The sequence below is a fragment of the Dreissena polymorpha genome, chromosome 16 (genome assembly GCF_020536995.1).
Source record: "Dreissena polymorpha isolate Duluth1 chromosome 16, UMN_Dpol_1.0, whole genome shotgun sequence".
NCBI classification, from domain to species: domain Eukaryota; kingdom Metazoa; phylum Mollusca; class Bivalvia; order Myida; family Dreissenidae; genus Dreissena; species Dreissena polymorpha.
In genome coordinates this window covers 1,035,448-1,056,667 of record NC_068370.1, presented here as the reverse complement: position 1 = coordinate 1,056,667, position 21,220 = coordinate 1,035,448, and positions in this window count along the sequence as shown.

Here is a 21,220-nt window from a genome sequence, read left to right as displayed (position 1 = left end):
AGAAAGGCCAGGAATTGGAACTAAGTAAAATGCTTGAAAAAAAGAGACAATTTGAAATACAAAGACAGAAGAAACTTGAAGAGGAAGCAGAACTTTAGGAAAGCATTGAAGCATTAGAGCTGAAAGAAAAAGAAATTGAGTTGAATCAGTTAAAAGCGTCGAAATTGAAGATGGAAATGGAAGCAATTCGTAAAGATGATGAATGCGTGAAAAAGAACCTGAAAATTTTAAGATTGAGACGTTGCGAGCTGATTGAAAGAATTCAGCTTAAAAAGACTTCACTTGAGACTGAAACCGAAGAAAAAGTAAAGAAACCGGAACCAAAGATTGAGAGTGGTATTTCGAAACAGGATCATGTTTTTGTTGGTAAACCTTTCGTTCCAGCATTTGACGGAAAGAACTTTGAAGATTGGAAGATAGAAGTCGAATGTCTAGTTAAGTCAAAGATGTACCCTGAACCTTTACTTACGCAAGGTATTCGGGCATCCTTAAAAGGAAACACCAGACGAAGCTTACAGTCATTGAATCCATCCGCAACCTCTGCTGAACTACTTGAAAAGTTGGAAGAGGTATACGGGAGTTTAAAAGAGTCGGATGCACTCATGCAGGATTTTTATAGCTCGAAGCAGAATCCGTCTGAGTCAGCTTCTGATTGGGGTGTTAGAGTAGAACATCTATTCAAAAAATTGGTTCGAAAAGGAGAAATAGATAACAGCCAGCGAAACACCATATTGAAGAGAAAGTTCTGGAGAGGGTTGTATCTTGATAAGCTACGTGAAGCGATGCGTGTCTCTTATGAGTCTACAGATACATTTGAGATTCTGAGAAAGAAGACTAGAAAAGAAGAAGAAGAAATATATAGTGATTCTAAGGTCGAATCTCAGAATGAAACAGAACATTCATCAAAGGTCCATCAGCCAATAAGAACAATTCAGAATACTAAAGAGTCAAAACTAGATACAGTACTCAACAGAATGGAAGCTCTAGAGAGAGAGATCCAAGAACTGAAACGTGATAAAAGCCAAGGAGTTAAATACAGAGGGGGATTCTTTCGTGGAAGATCAAGGTTCAGAGGCGGACGAGGAGAATATAGAGGTCGGGGCAGAGATGGTCGAGATGAATCACAGCGAAGAGAAAATAAGAGAGAGCCACTAAAAGAGAAAGTGGACAAGCAGAAGCAAGAACAGACAAACCAAGAGAAATCAGATAAGAAAGAGCAGTTAAACGAGTAAATGTCGCTGTTGAAGGGCGAACGGACGACATTTAAGTGAAAAGCCCTAACGAAATTTACACCAGAATTATCGGATCAAGTAATGAAAGTGAGATAGTTGTGGAAGGAATAAGAACTAAGGGACTCGTTGATACAGGTTCAATGATTACCACCATTTCACAGGAATTGTATGAAATGTTAGATCCGAAACCCGAGTTACGTTCACTAGAAGATTTTGACCTGGACATAAGAGTTGCTAGTGGAGAGAAATTGCCATATAGTGGCTATGTAGAGATAGACATTACAGTACCTTGCTTGACATATACAGTGTTCACGATACCTTCGTTGGTAGTCGGAGCTACATCTTACAACAAGAAAGTTCCCATTGTAGTTGGAACTAACGTTATTAGGCAAGCTCGTCTACACACAAAGGATAAAGACGAAATTCCTGATGTATGGAACGACGCCTTCGTTTCGATACACGTTTCAAGTGTAGGAGTGGTAAAAACGACGAAACCGATTACCATTGAGCCATTTGACACCATCGTCGTCACAGGATTCGTGAGGCAGAACAGGAATTGTGGATCAGTTGTCACAGAAACGTCAGAAAAGGGGTACTCGAGCAGGATCTCTGTTTGTCCCATAGCCGTGAAACTGAACGAAAAAACTGTGTCATCAAGAGTTCCTGTAAAATTATTCAACATGTCAGCTAAAAAAGTGAAAATACCAGAGAAATCAATTATATGCGAATTACACGAAGTTGACGTTTTATGAACAGTTCCTGCAAATGATCTTAATAATGATCTTCCATCCACATGTAAAATTCACGTTCACCAGCAAACAGCAAGTAATACAGATAAAAGTAAAGCTAAGTCAGAAACATTCAACCTAGACAACACTACTCTAACGAAAGACCAAAAGGATCAAGCACAGGATTTTTGAAGAAGTGGAGCCACATCTTTTCGAAAAATGTATGTGACTTAGGATCCTGTAATTTGGCAAAACACAGGATCAAGTTGGATACAGATGAACCATTTAAGGAACCCCATCGGCGAATTCCACCAGCCATTTTTCAAGAAGTCCGCGAACATCTTCAAGAGATGCTCGACGCAGGTGCCATTAGGAGAAGTCAGAGCCCATACTCTTCGAACGTCGTTATTGTACGTAAGAAAGATGGCTCCATTCGTTTCTGCGTCGATTACAGGAAACTGAACATGAAAACCGTAAAGGACGCATACGCCCTTCCCCGTGTTGATGACACCTTACATCTTCTTGCTGGGTCCCAATACTTTTCAAAACTTGATCTTCGAAGTGGGTATTGGCAGATTGAAATCGAAGAAGAAGACACCCAGAAGACAGCATTCACAGTAGGCACACTCGGGTTTTATGAGTTTACCCGTATGCCATTTGGACTGTGTAATGCTCCAGCCACGTTTCAGAGAGTCATGGAAAGGTGTATGGGAGAACTTAACTTGAGGGACTGCCTTATCTACTTGGATGACGTGGTCATATTCTCCAAAACGTTTGAGGAGCATCTCCAACGCTTAGATGCCGTCTTCACCAAGTTAGAAACCCATGATCTCAAGTTAAACGCCTCTAAATGCGAATTCTTCCAATCAAGAATTACCTATCTCGGACACGTGGTATCTAACAACGGCATTGAGACAGATCCCGAGAAGATAAAGGCAGTGAAAGATTGGCCAGTTCCTAAGTCTGTGAAGAAAGTTCGTGCCTTTTTGGGATTTACGTGTTACTAGCGCCGATTTATAAAAGGCTATGCCAGTATTGCCAGACCACTCAATGATCTCCTAGTAGGTTCCAGCACCAAGAAGAAAGGCAAAACACACCGACTAAGACAAGGAAACCTCCGTTCGTATGGGAAGATAAGGAACAAACTGCATTTGATAAGTTGGTCACAGCGCTTATAACTCCACCCGATGGCAAAGATAACCACCTCCTGGCGTATGCTGACTTCACTAAGCCGTTCAAGCTGCACACCGATGCTTGCGGTACTGGCTTAGGTGCAGTCTTGTACCAGGAACATGACGGAAAAGATAGAGTCGTAGCATACGCCAGTCGAAGTCTTAAACCATCGGAGCGGAACTACCCGGCTCATAAGCTTGAGTACCTGGCATTGAAGTGGGCTATCGTCGATAAGTTCCACGATTACCTCTATGGGAACACATTCGACGTAGTCACTGACAACAACCCGCTAGTCTATGTTTTAACTAGCGCCAAACTCGACGCCACAGGTCACCGCTGGATGGCTGCACTTGCGAATTACAATTGCCGAATACGTTACAGAAGCGGGAAACTCAACGCTGACGCTGACGGTCTTTCTCGAAAGTTCATGTTCCAAGAGGGTGAAGAACAAAGGCTGTGTTTTCCAGACATATTGAAAGCAATCCAAAATAAAAGCGACGAGGAACGTATAGCTCCTATAGTATGCACTTTGGTGTTACAGGAACCAGACAGGCCGGATAGTACATTGCTGTTGAATGAGGCAGAAACCATTCCGGAACCCTTCTTACAAAGTACTGCTCTTTCCCAACAAGATTGGATTGTTGCACAACAACAAGATACAGATATCGTCGCAGCCATTGACTACTGTCTTGGAAAGGCACCTCTGGTTAATCCAAAGCAGCAGATGAGACGTTACTTCTCTCTAAAGAGTAAGCTTACCCTACAAGATGGTATTCTGTTTCATCGAGGAGTAGTCAACGGCGACGTCTGTCAACAACTGGTTGTGCCTGTGAATCTCCGACACATCATTTTCCAAGCCTACCATAATGATCTTGGGCACCAAGGACGCGAAAGAACGTCTTCACTCATCAAGCGACGTTTGTTTTGGCCAGGGATCAACACCTACATTCGCAACAGCGTTCAAAACTGTGGAAGATGCATTCGTCGTAAGACAGCGCCGTCGAAAGCAGCCGAATTAGTGTCGATTTCATCGTCGTACCCTATGGAACTGGTGTGCATCGACTATCTGTCCTTGGAGAAATCAACTGGTGGTTACGAGAACGTCTTGGTCATAACAGACCATTTCACCCGCTATGCTCAGTCCATCCCAACCAGAAACCAAAAGGCAACAACAACAGCCAAAGCTTTATTTGAACATTTTTTATTCACTATGGTTTTCCTGCACGCTTACACAGTGATCGTGGTCAAAATTTCGAATCTAAAGTTATAAGTAATTTATGCAAGATTACCGGCATCCAGAAAAGTCGCACCACCCCGTATCACCCGATGGGTAACGGAACCACAGAAAGGTTCAACCAGACGTTGCTTAACATGCTAGGCACTCTACCAGAATACAAGAAAAAGAGCTGGAAGGACCACGTGTCAACGATGACACATAGCTACAATGCTACAGTTCACCAAAGCACCAATGTCTCGCCGTTCTACTTAATGTTCGGGAGACATCCTCGTTTAGCGATAGACGCTTTTCTCGGATTACCAGACATTAATGACTCCAAAAGTCACTCCGAGTATATAGAAAAACTGCGTGAAAGACTTCGCTTCGCATACAAACGGGCATCTGAAGAAGCCACGAAAAGCAGCCGACGCTACAAGTACTATTACGACCGTAACGTCCGTTACACCAACATTCATCCTGGCGACAAAGTCCTGGTGAGGAAAGTCGGTTTTAAGGAGAAACATAAACTTTCCGACATTTGGGAGGAAAACATTTACCACGTTAAATCTCAGCCCAATCCAGATGTTCCTGTATTCGAAGTTGAAGCTGAAGGTGTTGCAAAGGCCCGGCCGAAGTTACTACATAGAAACATGCTACTTCCTTTCATGTCCCTCCCTGTGGCTGTTGAAATCGATCAACCCTGGCTAGAGTCCTTAGATGATGAAATATTGAGTGACAACTCTGAAGAGTGTGATGGCGATCAGGTCCAGGATCCTGTTCAATCTGATCAGGAAGAAGATTTGTCTTCATCCATTCCGCGGAGTCCTATCAGCGATAACAGTGACCCTCAACCTCAACCTCGTCGAGGAAGGAGAAATAAGAAAGCACCCGATAGGTACGGATGGTGACTTCGCAGGATCTGAAGTAATACTACCTAACAGTGATTAGTGGTGAAATTTGGATTTGTGTCTGTCATGTGGAGAAGTAACTGCTGAAGTTAGAGACTAAAGTTGAGAGTGAAAAGTGAAATACTGAAATTTTATTTTATGAGATGAACTTGAAGTGTTTTAAATGAAATGAGTGTTTAATCGGTTTGATATGAAATATAGTGAATTGAAATTGTGTGCTTAAATTGTGTCACGAGTTCAATGTATTGTGATGAAATTGTTTGAGTGATATTTAGCAACTATTGAGTAACTTTAATAAGCATATTTAGTTGATACCTATTATTGCCTCAAAAGTTGGTGCATGTTGTTACTTATTTAAGATGACGATATGTTGTAAATGCTCCAAGCTTGATATATATTACAATGTAAATTCATTTGTAATGTTCTGTTTTGCAATGATTGATTTTGGTTTTGTTTTTACATGTGATACATTATGTAATTGTATGATACGTTGATAGAAACAAATATTAGACGCTATGATACTTAGATGATATAGCATTCTGTTGTTATTTCATAGGTTGTAATTATAAATTTTTATAAACCCTTATAAACGATGTTTCTATTCATTCTATTTAAATTAGAATGTGTTTTTGTATTGCCAGTTTTGATTGTTGCTTCAATTGTTTTTCTATATGGAACATAATGTCAAGTTTTCATAATGCAATAGGATTAAGTTGCTTTCATATTTAATTTGCATGAATCCATTTTGTGCATTTCCTATATTAGGAATTAGGAGGTATATTACTGTTGACACGACAGTAAATTGCATGCATTATACATGTATTTACATGTACATTTCTAAGTGTGTGTGTGTTTTAATAAATAGTATTCTTAAAGTTGTTGCCAAAATATACATCACCTTTTATATTGAAATATCAACATGTATCATGTCTCATGATTATGAATTATGACCAAACAAAAACGTATTTTCAGTTTTTGTTGTTATAGTTGATTATTAGCAGTTTTGCATACTTAGTACTGCTTACTACAGCTTCTTTATAGAATGCTTTTATTGAAGTTATTTATTATGACTTCTGTAGAATATGAGATATTTAAAACTCTAATGTACAGCTTTCATTAAGCGGTTTATGTTACTATAGTACTGACGTTGTTGTGGTACTTAATTGAAACCAATTAAGTAAATTGCTGGTACATTCGAAACAGTATTATATATTGTAGTACGTTGCTGTAAACTGTTTATCTAAGATGGGATTACTCAGGTGGTGTAGCCCTTACGATTTGTTCATTTGGTTTTAAAATAATGATTATTATATTTGCCTGATGTACATTGTAACTAATGAAATAATTTTTCATTAACATTATTAAAACACATAATTATATATTAAGAAAAAGTCAGGAGCCTTTTGTTTTAAAGCAGGGGAGTATGTCATAGTGTAACATTTACAGTGTTTTTATAGTCGGTCGATCAAGGCTTAAGATCAATTTAACAAATCATTCCCCAGTACTAATCCCATTGTGATCAGCCTGTAACGCATGAGTGAACATACTATGACCACTATTCTTCATAACACTTTATGAAGTTGATGAATAAAGTGATCTCCATGTGTTACAGGTTAGTTTTACTTTTTATAATTAGTTATCATATCTTTCAGAAATGTTTATTAGATATGTTGTTATATTACCATATTACAACAAGCTTTAATTTGTTTATTACCAGTAATCATGTATAAATGTATGAATAGTTGCTATCTAGCTATGGAATATAAATAACAATATGAAATGTATAGATTTTATATATAAATACAAAACTATATAGATAACACTTTATGAAGTTGATGAATAAAGTGATCTCCATGTGTTACAGTTATCCTTGATTTCCCACATTACCGAACCTATACAACAAGAAGAAAAACCACCCATGACAATAACAATCATTCAAGTATTAAAAAAATTGACAATATCATGAAAAACTGTAACTCAACATTAACCTTTACAAATATTGATGAATCTTTTATTACAAAACAAATTAGGAAAATGAACAGTAAAAAGGCTACAGGTTATGATGGACTTTTAGTAAAAATGTTAAAACTTGCAGAACCAGTAATATCAAAACCTTTTACTAAACTCATAAACAAATCCATTGAAAACTCACAGTTTCCCTCAAATTTTAAAATAGCACAAGTAGCTCCAATTTTTAAAAAGAATAGCACCTTAGATAAAGCCCACTACAGACCTGTTAGCCTTTTACCTGTCATGTCCAAAGTCTTTGAGAGAGCCATTTTCACTCAACTAATGAATCATTTTAATAATATTTTTAATCCTCTTTTAAGTGCTTTTAGACCAGGATATGGATGTAATACAACTTTGCTAAAAATCATTGAAGATTGGAAAGCATCTCTTGATAAAAACCATTACGTTGCAGCTATTTTGATGGATCTCTCAAAGGCTTTCGACTGTTTACCACATGATCTTTTAGTTCTAAAATTGAAACATTATGGTCTTGATGAAAAGTCTTTATCTTTAATTGAAAGCTATCTATCACAAAGGCAGCAATGTATCAGGGTTGGTGATGTTCATAGTTCTTTCCAAGAGACATTGAAGGGAGTTCCTCAGAGTCCTTTTTAATATTTTTTTTAGTGATATATTTGAATTTGTAACAGAATCCTACCTTTATAACTATGCAGATGACAATACACTCTCTTTTAGTAGTACATCACATGAACATCTGGTCAATGTTCTGGAAAATGATAGTTTAAGTCTCATCAAATGGTTCCATGAAAATAAAATGCAAGCAAACCCTGACAAATTTCAGGCAATGCCCCTTGGGAAGAAAACTCACAACTTAGATCTTACTTTCAAATTTAATGATGTTAATATTAATTGTGAAGATGAAGTTGTTCTTCTCGGTGTTACTTTAGATTTTAATCTTAGCTTTAACACTCACATAAGTAACATTTGTAAAAAGGCATCAATGCAATTAAATGTAATGAAGCGACTTGGCCATAACTTAAATAAGCTTTGTAAAATCACAATGTATCAATCTTTTATTTTATCAAACTTTAATTATTGCCCACTCACCTGACACATTACAAATGAAACAAATGCAAAGAAAATGGAAAAAATTCAAGAAAGAGCACAAATATTCATTTAAAATAATTTTACTTCAGATTATGATGCTCTTCTCACAAGGTCTGGTCTTCCATCCCTTAAAATAAGGCGCTTAAGAATAATTTCACAAGAATTTTTAAAAATGTATAATAAGGATGGACTCTCTTATTTATATGATTTTGTTGAAATTAAAGAACATTCTTATAATTTTAGATATTCAAATACAGTAAGGCCGCCTAAGCCAAGAACAACCAGGTATGGTATAAACTCTTTCAGATACACAGCTGCAAAACTCTGGAATAATTTACCAAAAGGCAAATTTCATCCTTCAACTCCTTTAAATCCATGCTTGGGTACTGGAATGGATCAGTCTGCTCTTGTCCATCTTGCATAAATAACTAACTATATTTTAAATATTAAAATTTGTAGCCTGTGACACTGAAAGGGTTTAAAACAAAAACGTCCCTGTTTTTTTGCTATTGTCTCCAAATATGTATGTTTCCCTGCATGATCCCAACCCTTTGCCTTAGTTTTGTAAACTTAAGTGCTTTATATATCCCTGCTTTGCTCCCTTATGCCTACCCTTATGTTTTCCTTTTTATTTGTGTGTTTTACATATTTGTTACATGCAAGCAATGTAAAATTAATCAGGTTCCCTATTTTTATAAAGTCTCTTAATTTTTAATTGTGCCGTATTATATATAATTTGTATATATTATATTTTAAAAAGTCATAGAGTTCTTAGTATTAATGTTGTTGTTTTTTTGCACGCTTTAAAGTATACAACAGATTGTAAGCTGTGATTGTTCTTAATGAACACCTGCGTTCGATTAAGCGCAAACATAAACTATATCATCACTAAAACTGCGAAATAAATGACGTGACTATATAAGTAAACACATATTTACGTAACAGGAAAGACATTTAGACAATGCGCGTGTCTGTCCGTTTGTATTAATGTATTAACCTGCAACCGTCCCGAAATACAGTCCAACTTTATATTCAGTATGTTCAGAATATTTATGTTCAACTTTCAACTTGGAGAGAAAGCGCATTGTATAACGCATCGTTGTCAAAAGCTCCATAGTTTGTAAATTTTAAACTAATTTACCACTGATAATCAATATACGGAGGTGTGTCTTGCTTAAATTATGCGTACTTAGCTATATAGGCGGCTCAATTTTCTTAGTTCATATCGTGCATGTGCTTAATAGTTTCGGTCACCCTAGAACGAAGTGATCAGTCTATGTTCTGCATCGCTCGTCGTGCATTGTTAACGCTTTATTTGTTACCTCTCGATAGAGGGGACAGTTTCAGCTAAATCTTAATGAAATTGGGTAATAAATCGGTCATCTTCGAAAATAGATAAAGTAGGGTCAAAACTACGTCATCAGATTTAGTCGACGTACAAAACGTGTTTCCACTCTAGACGTAGCTTTCATTAAAACAACTTGATGAAACTTGGCCAACAGGTTTATCTTGGAACAAAAAAGTAACCACTTAAGAAACCACATACTGAACTAAATCATGATAAACCTTAATCAAAATATGTTTTGGCAATATCACGGAATTCTTTAAAATTAGATTCAGTGAGATAACAAATAAGATGATCGAGTCAACTTTAGTTTGAATGTTTGCCATCACCATATGTAGTAATATTTTAAAAACGAGTCAAATAGAGTTCAAAAGAACGTAACTAATTGAACTATTGGGCAATTGTTATACCACAGGATTCTAAATGACCGCTATATTGCTCTTAAAAATACACATATCCAGAATACGCATTTCACAAGGCTCTAAAGTATAACCATTGTCCAGTAGATCAGTTAATATTACAGTCGCAAGCGACAGTAATTACATGTACCATTGAAGACATAAAACGACTAACGAGTAACGTAAATCAAAGCCTTCATATGCTAGTTTAGTGCATATCTGTCGTAGCGATCAGTAGAAGTTTACAAACACTGTTTTAAACTCCCAGTACACACTTATGATCGGGTTTATATATGCATAAAAGCTATTATAACATACCAAGATGGCGCTGTACATACAGAAAGTGTGAAACCATTTAAGTATATGAAAGACCCAAACAAAGTCCATTTATACAACACGCCTATGCGCTACTTATAATCACTAAATACTGATATATGATGATAATAAAAATGTAGATCCTTTATATCTTTAACAACACGTTCATATATACGGATGTGTATATATGTTTCATGTACTCATATATCCTCATAAATATTACCTATGACTGAGCAAAACATGTTTTCCATAGTAACTGTCGCTGAACGGTGTGTTAGCTCCACATTCAACTTGATATAACTTGACATTTGATAACGATGCATGAAGCTATTTACTGGCGCGGGCAATAATGGATTTAAAGTAACGAGTGGACTATTTAGCCATTACAAATCGTTTTTACACAAATCAAACTGCACAACAAATTAAACTAAGATACGCATTGAATAAGTCATATTAATAGGTACGTTTGAGCGAAATACATTGTTAGTTCTTTTGAATAAAAAAATGACAAACGTCTGAGATTCGCATGTTTTTATCAGAGGCAAGTTTTCTTCGTTTTGGTACAGTTTTTATTTAACTTACATGTATGTATTTTAGTTTGATTCAATAATGACGCACACAAACGCGAATAGTTTTTCAATTGAATTGTGTTGTTATCAAACTCGACGCTGTGCAAGTGCCCTTATCAAGAAGTTAACGGGCCTCGCGACAACAAAACATTGTGTATCCTATGTACAGCTGACTGTCGTCAACTGACTCAAACAGCACATTGATAAATTAACAAACCTTAAAACACCAGACGGAAGTAGGTAATATAGATGTTGAAATGCGTAACTTAAACAGGAAGAGTTCAGCCAATTTAACATGAGGTGTTGATAAAACATGACATTTTGACCAGGGACGAAGAAAATCGTGTCTGTTTGACAATAATTCATTTACCACGTTTTATAAATGAATGTTGTTGAAATATGTATCAGAATATGGATTTAACGTTTCATATGTTATTGCGTAACGATAATAAACACTTAAATGAAAGAGACATGCTACAGAAACGAACTTATATCTTACTGAAAACGGATTTTAAATCGAAAGAAAAGGTCGTTACAAAACATTTGTTGGGGAGGAAGGCACCTTCCCCTCAAATCCTTCCATGGCTTGCTGGTTTTAAACAAAACAAAAATGTTCAGACGGATGTAGCAAACACAATGTGTAAGCGAAAAAACCCACAAGTATATTAATATGTGTTGCATCATTTCCAAATAACATTGTCGTTAAATTCATTACATGTTTGAACAGAAAGATCAAACGGACAAGGCGTAAGTATTGTTTTGCTATAAATTAAATAGCGAAGACAAACAATGAACAACACATTTCAACCTCGCTGAATTTTTCCAATTAATAATATACGATACGATTCTTAATTGAATAAATTAGCAAGGTAATGTTCATTAGCTATGCCAAAGAATACATTAACATGTTGTGTGCCCGCATATGAATCACACACAAACATCTCCTATATTATAACATTCCATACGCATTATTGATATTCTATTAAGGTAAGTATTGCTCAGAAATCGGTCAGATGTATGAAGCTATACTTTAACATCTCATAATAGTAAATAAAATGTGAACTGGTGCATTGATGTCTTTGTATGGAAACAAGTAATGTTACATTTTTTATTCAAGTTACGTAGAGTAAATGTTAATTTAATTTCAAGATAGTGTCGCTGTACCAAAATATAAAAATGAGGGATTTAACTGTACATAACCACCATTTATATCATACTGAGAATGGTGCATGTAATCGATCGAGCAGACTGGGTATAAGATATCCGTACACACTATGTCTGCTTATCAAATATTTGTTGCCCAATCTCTGTAAGTTATTTGTGAACGCACTACATATATACAAGAAATACAATTAAACATGTATTATACTATCACCGTCATGATCACTAATGCTGACATGTTGGGATTGTTCAAATGAATACACATGTATAACTTTTATTAACATAATAATACTATGTTTAACCAACCAAAAGCCTCAAAACAATACAAATACATTTCTCAATAATACACGTTACATAATAACGCTCATCTTACAATTTGCAAATACGTCTGATGCAAACTGATTGTATGCACACTTAAGTTTGAATTTAAATGACCTTCAAAGCCGTAGCCAATATCTTAAAATAACTAAAATATATCATTATAATAGTAAAGAAGAGAGGTACAATAATGGAGGGTACGCTTAGTGGTTTATTTAATTTATAGTTAATGAAATAGCCAGTTATCATAAATATGGGAGATCAAAATAGACGGTAACTTGGCATTGCAACGGTAATAACGCAATATATGTTACTTCAAGGAAATTATTTTATCCACGATATTCTTAAATACGCATTTAGGCTGCTACAGTGCATCATAAGACGTGCGTGATTAAGGTGAGACATGATTTCGCCATAATAACCAATCAAATAGACGTTCCCATAATGTATTTATCTTGCTATCGAAGACAAACCCTTTAATACATGCTTTGATATCGTATTTTCACTTTATTAAGCTTTGTTATTGCACCCGATAACCTGCGTTACCTGTTTATACATATTTAAACGCTGATAATACATTTTTAACACTATTAAGGTAGTAAATTACACCTACCAGGTGAGATAAATATATAACACATTTTAATCTCTATAGTGACGTGCATACATTTTTAAGCTATATCTTAAAATATTTTTAATGACATATGTTGTATTTACTAAAAGAGGTGCACAGTAAAGTAAGCAGCATTGTATTCTTATAGTTTACAGAACGAATGAATTGTATTTAGTACGCGGCAATCACTATTAAACAGGAAAACGTATTAAGTTTTAAAATATACTTAATATAATTTAAGCTTTAATATTATTTTAAGGAAAATAATGCCCGCTCAATATTTCAAAAGGTTCAATCATGCAATTTTGTTAAAATGCATTTGGGAAGTTTAAATTGGCCAAGTTAAATAGGCAGATTGCATGAATGACTCATTAATTATAAAATAAATGGAAAAATAATTATTATCCGCTCTCTATTTTTAATAGTTGTAATCTTATCTTTTTCAAACATTTTGTCAATCTTTATGAGCATACTACCCTAGCTAAGTCTGTTTTATGGCCAGATCGCATGATAGACTACTTTATTATGGAACCAGTCTTAGAGCGAGTCGGACAAAAATGTCAAGGTCACTGTTGTTAGAAATAGAGAGACAGTTTCTGACTAATTACTTGGGTTTGGGTTTAGCAGTATGATACCTAAATTGTGAGTCTACATACATAACATTTTCATGTTTCTTATAGTCTCCATAATTTTCTGTAACATCATCTCTACAACAAATATATATCTTCCGATGTCAAAGTATGCATATCTTATTGTTATGATGCCAAGGTGAGCTAATTTGGAAGTAATTAAGAATTAGTATTTAATGCATTAATATAACTTAATTATTGAAGGAAATAAATAATAGCAATAACAACACTGACAATTATTCCCAGCAGTCCTCATTTAACACCCGAGATTGTAAGTATGTTATACACTTGATTACACACACACAATATAAAGAATTGACACTCAAACTGCTGAAGCAGTATTGCAGTCTCATTTTGTACAATTTGTTAGTCCTTTCATGCAAGTGACCAATTGCCAAAAAAGTAAAAAACAGCACAATACAAAACAACATAAACACATATAAAAATAAAGCTGGTGTCACCGCCTTGGAACGGTCAATGTAAAGCATTGGGTGTTTTTACCGGTTTTAGAGCGTTCAACCTCATACTTGGCCAAGCAATATTCATGATACATATAAGTATAAATAAAATTTAACCTCCTAGCATTGTAACTCAATTTAAATAATTAAAAAAGGGAATTAAAACGCATTTAATTTAAATACCATTTAATTTATCAATGGTAGAAAAATTGATTCGCATACACATATCGGTTTATTGTTTTTGAAATTTCAATGGACACGTATTTTATTTTACATTGATGTTAAAGTTAGCGTTGTGTTTATATATTTGTAGTTTTTCGTTTCCAATGTAATTGAACATGTTATTAACGTTTGCCAATATGTTTTTCCCACAAATATAATCATATAAGACAAACGAATGAAAATACAAAGCTAATTTAACAAATAAATAAAATACACATGTTTCGTGAAAGTTATTGAACTTTAATAAATCATATCGTATGCGTTGATTTGAATGCGCCACCTAATGCAGACAGTTTCCTCTTACAAATATGCTATCGTGCCTAATAAACTTGCATTACAAAGAAATATTTCAAATATCGTCAACCCATGTTTATAACATTAGGCTCTGTGCGTTGTTTGTTGTTCAAAAACCTATACCTAATGTTTTTTATGAGAAAATAGAGGAAACGTGATGAGCTGGAATAGTACAAACAGAGAGTTTAGCTGGTGAGAACAAGGGCATTATTCTGCATTATGTTTATCAAGAAATCAAATACGAGAAGTGTACCCTTGAAAATGTCGATTTTAGATACAACACACTTTGTTAGATATTTACTAACATGTTAAAGCGTATAACATTTAAATGAAATTCCGAATTAATTAACACACATAAAATACATAAACGGTTTTCAGTATACACTTAAGTCATTGAGGCAGTGCGGGGACATTTAACTATCTTTAGAAATATTTATCTAAGACTCTCGAAGAATCAATAAACAAGGCCTCTAGCCCAAACACAATTTACATGAAACTGCTCATAACAATTATGTTCCAATTAAAAACACTTATTTCAAATATTAACATTAACTTATTTAAAGAGGATATTTGCAAACATTATTCTGTTTAAATGATTACATAGTAATCTACAAGTTAATGTTCCCTAAAGCGTAAATGGCATGGTCATGAACATTAATATTTAATCGGTCAGTTAAGTTAAAAAAATGCTATTAGTATACCAATAGTTCTATGACCTTTTGTACTTCAGGTACTTACATGTATTAAACTTTCATTAAATCTAACATGTACATACCATAATACTCTTGACCGATAGTCTCAATATCTGCATGTTCAAATTAACAGGCGTTTAACAGGTACATCTGTCTTCATTAAACAAAAACATAAGTAACACACAATATCATCTGTGCAAATTGTATATATATATATATATATATATATATATATATATATATATATATATATATATATATATATATATATATATATATATATATATATACTGTTTTATAACTAGACACTTTTTTAATTAATCAATCATACATATTAAACCGTCAATTACACCAAACATGAATGGTGAAAATTTATCCAAAAATACTTTCTTTAATTACATGTGTAAAGCTTTCAAAAATGTAAATATGGTCAAAAACATGTAATCATAAACTATACATACATTTTAGCTAGCTGTATCACACGTGTATTATAACACTGAAGTTCAAAAAAGTGTTTATTTTGCTGTTAAACATTAATCATGAATTCCTTTGTTTAAAACTCAACCATTAAGATAGTTCGTTAAAATGTACGAACTACATCTTTAAAACGAACAAGTACATATGATCAAAGTTAGTGTGGTTAATAATACAAGCAAAAGTAATCCAACGGAATTAATAGCACGCTGGCTATGTATCACTCATAAACAAAGATTAATACTACATACACAACATTTATTTGCAAATGTACAGCCTTTGCTTTTTTCAGCTGTTGGTAAAAAGTCATCTGATTTGTTATTAAATTCATGAATTGTTAAAACTTATAACTGATTTAGACCTAACATATACATCTTCGTTGAACATTTGTTTTTATTTAGAGGACCCACACAAATCTAAACATATAGGTGGTAAGCAAATAATAATGGCTTTACAGTAATACCTGTTTCATTTTCAAAATGTTCCAAATGTCGTAATGAAGAGGTCACTGAGTGTAAGTTATGCATCCGTTAACAACATACTCTTCTTCAAAGAGAACATCAACACAACAGGTTGATTGGATATACCAATAATATATGCGACGCGATACTCGTGAGTGTGAAGGCGCACTAACGATTTCATTGGAATAGGAGTAATGGAATTTGTTTTCGACATTGCCGGTGATTTCGTTTTTGTAGATGGTGCCTTGCCTTCGATACATTTGGCGATTTGGTGTGATTATGACCTGAATGACATTATTACATTGTTAAATGTGTTTTTAATGTTAAATTGTATATATATATATATATATATATATATATATATATATATATATATATATATATAAATAGCATTGACTTCGAAAGGACAATTAAGGGTTGTTTTTCAAGACTGGATGATGATTTTAGCTGATACATTTTTTCTGTGTATTTATATGAAATTCATCAAATAATTTCTTTGAATAATAACGTGTGGTGTCTAGTAGATTGAATTCGAATTTTAATATAGAAAAAACATACAATTGTATATATATAGGTTTATACATTTTAAACGATAATGATTTTGTAATTTGTACTTTTGTTGAATGTGTGACATTCTGCCTATTTGGCGTCTTACCCACTGCAAGCTTTGCGTTCATGTCATAAACTCTGCCATCTTTCCGTCCAGTAGCCACATTATTAATTGCAACACAATTGCTACACTGTTTGTCCAATACACATGCCAGTCCGAAATCCCTGCTTTCTACTGTGTTAAGTAAACTTATGGGTTCTTTACAAGCACACCATGCTGAAAGCGATTCGGCCAATGTGTCGAGTTCAACAGAACGTCTACCAATTTTCCAACTGGCATCGCTTTTTTCACATGTGGTCACGCTTACCGACGATCCGATAGAAAAATCAACAAAATAACAGTGGTCATACCAGACACCCTGATTGTCGGTTATATGTTTATTTAAATCCACATTGTTCTGTTCTTTGGAACGTTTTTTTGAAAATTTACCTTTTAGGTTTCGTTTTGTATTCCTAATTTTATCCAAATTAGACATTTTAAATGAAAATTATTAAGCAAAATGCAATGATATCTGATTCAGTGATATCAGAACAATGGAGATAATCTTAGTGTAACAAAGCTGTGGTGAGGTGTAACATGTTTTATACCGGCAAAGATTTCGAAATCATAGTGTTATTTAGCTCTTTTTGGGAGTAACATTTGCGATTACATTATAGGACGGCGATATCATAATATGAATTGTCTGTATGTGTATTGGTTGAATGAAACTTTTTGATGGCAATATATATTTGTTTCTCGTATATGTGTGTTTTGTATGGCGTGTTGTTAAACAAACAGCACACACGTACTTCTTATATTAACATCTCCTGTAACCATAGTGTAACTTATATGATGATGTGCCCTTATTTATCTTCATGAAGCTGACTTTCATGCAGACTTGCTATCGTATTGTTAACTAACTGCTATGGAGAGTGTCATTGGTGTTGTCGGTACGTATATGGTTGTAACTGACTTTCAATTAGACTTGATATAAGATATTTACCTAGCTTGTATAGTGTTTACTTTTAGATGCATCTCATTCGGACTAAATGAATTATGGTAACCGAGTTGTTGTGTCATTTGTGCGTGCATCTTCCTTCATACAATTATTTCAAATTGAAGAAAACTTGCATTAACTTTGATCTTGTTAACATTGCTCAGCTTATCCGTTTATGTTCTTTTAAAGTATAATAAAATCAATATGACAAGATTCAGAACGACGTAACATTCAAAGTAGGAATACACGTGTGTGACTTTAAAATGTACATGACCCATAACCTGAAACCAATAATCTTGTGAATATTTACTCCTAAGTTCAGTAAGCTTTTGATTTGGATTATAACAAACACACACAAACTTGTTAAGAAAGAAGTTGCTTTTATTATAATGTAATATACCGTAAGAAATAATGATCTTCATACATACAACGTGAGAGTAAAAACCAACATCTTATATTCCCGAAACAAATTATCAGAATTATAAGAACCTGTAAGACTTTTAAGAAATCATCAATTCAAACAATATACAAATGTCGAAATAATAATAGAACATTAAGAAATGAATATATAAACATTAAGAAAAATACTAAAAAATTGAAACCAATTAAAAATAAAAAATAAAACGGACGATATAAAAAGTTAACATTTGGTAGGTGTTAATAACAAAAAAGTTCAACAAACACGATCTACGTTTTTTTTGTTTCTTTGTCAGAAAGTTATTGTTAATTCAAGTGTATGTTCATAATTGTAGACTATCGTGAACTGGCGTTACTAACTTTAGTTTTTAAAATGTGTATACTACAGCAAGATGAATGTTGTTGGCAAAGACGCCTTGAACATAATATACATAATTATTCCAATATAGACAATAAATACGGGGAAGGGACTTAAGCATCTTATACAAAACACTATGTACAATATATACTTAACATTTCATAAAGAAATACGGTTTATTGTTTAGCTAACCAATCTGTTAGTTAAGTGGTTGTAACGGAGACATAAGTCAGCTGGAGTGCAAAAAACCAGCAACTAAAAAAAAGAGCACGCAAATACAAAGGATATGCTTTAAAACATAATAACTGTGCTGTTGTCAAACTGTCAGTTTCGGAACAATGTCTTAAAATAAAAGATTGATTCGTTAAATAAGACGAAAACATTGCATTGTATACATATCTATACTATGTATACGATGAATCATAGCATTTCATATAATATATGTTATTGTGTAAATCTCTGACACGATATTCAGTTTATATTTTGATAAGTGTAAATTACTTATATAATTGTTATAATAAAGCAATTTAGTAATCGCGTTACGCAAGTTTATTCCATGCTTAATGAGTAAAGCGAAAAAGACTGAGAGTATGATTACATTCAATTAAAGTTCAGTGTAGCTTAACATACAACTCATATAATTATGTTATATAATATGTGTGTGTACACATACAACATTGCTCATAACCAATAACAGCTATAGTTAACCGCCAGTCGGCATTTTGCAAGTTGACTTGGAAGAAAATAAAGTTAAATACATACATAAATAAAGTTACTGTGTAGAGCAAATACTTCGACGTGAATCAAAATCTGTCAAAAAATATGTTTGCGAAGTTCACTTGATAAAATTGTCATTTTAAACAATTTCAGATAGCAAAAAGTCGACGGGCTTTATAGTTTGTTGGTGGAATATTTATGTCGAACACTTGCACGCATATTTTGTGTCAACGTTATGACATTTTAAGTAAATCTTCACAAAATAAAACAGATCCTTAACGCAACAATTCGGCTAAATAACATTATTGCCACCAGTCTGCTATTTTGACTTGTGTTCAATAATATATGTTTTTTAAATCTCCATGCCATGATTTCGACAAGTGCGCTAACTTTTAAGGAAACTGCTGTTATGTTTGATTAAGAAAACATAATATGGCGACTTATAATCTTGATTGAGATAACAAAATAAATAATGTCTCCCACTTATATTGTTTTTTTAATATAAAACGTGTGAAGTTTAATATTTAATGGTGAAACATCGAAGAACATTATTTTATCCAAGCAGGCTGACAGTTATCCATTTTAATGTTATCGAATGTCCGCCATTTTGCATTATTATGCAAATTATGGTCAATGACGATTACAAAATGTTTGCCTAACGTATATCACAATTTGAGTTAAGCTATTTTTAATTTAAGCACAAAATATGTCACGCAATAACACTCCCTTAGAATATGAATCGAGGGAAGTTTTATGTTGTTTCACAAAGATATCAAGAAGTTATTCGAATAATCAGCTTTTATCAAATATGTACATGTATATGAAATGAAACTTAAAAATCATTAACAGGATATAAATCCGTGTCCGCTAGTTTTAAATTAAAGGCATATGACCAATTGGCTATGCTTTACAAGACAATATATATAATACAACATTAAGCACAAAACTTGATTGAGACTGGATATACCGAACAACATAAAGCAAACACATGATTGAAACTGGATAACCGCAATGGAATGGCCATTTTAACCTTTAGTTGTTTAAACCGGTTCATCAATAGCTGAACAAAACACTTAGTCCATACGTACTCAAGCACGACAATAGTGTAAACAAACATTAACATTAACGTCATAGCATCGTGATTAAAAATGAAAACAAAAGCATATAATTTGATTTTTAAATTAATTACTTAATTATGTTAAGATGCCCCATAGTAAAATACTTGACACATTTTGAGGCGAGATATATATACCACTAACTCATGTATGTTAAAAAAAAACACCGTTATAGTAAAGAAACATTAATACTTAAAACCAACCAAAATGTCGTAAAATATTTCATAAAATAGAGTAAACCCATAACAATTAAATATTTCTTATAGCAATATCCGAAATTTTAGCGATATATGTGGTCTCGCAACATAGATTTAACGAGATACAAATTTTTATTTTTCGTGTGATAATGCATTTCATGTGAATTTCCCGTGGCGATATCCGAATATTTACCAGCGAACACAAGAAGGGATTTGGGCAGTTCGTGAGAATCACGTCCTGGCTCCTAAAATAGAAGTGATACACAAAATCGAATTATTTATATTTACGCCACAAACACTTCGACGTTAAACTTGATATTGTTCACATTATGAAATCGTTGATACAATTATAGGGCTACATTATTCTTAGTGGTTGCGGACGAAGCGTGTTCAAATAACATAACAATGTGTTTTTTTTTCTCATTTGTATTGCAACGTGCTAGCACCAAACCAACAATTGTATTATATCGTCACTTGCTTTTAACTTAAAAATGCCAAACAGTAATGATTAACTTTAACTCTTAATTCGGCTACGCACAAATAAAGGTG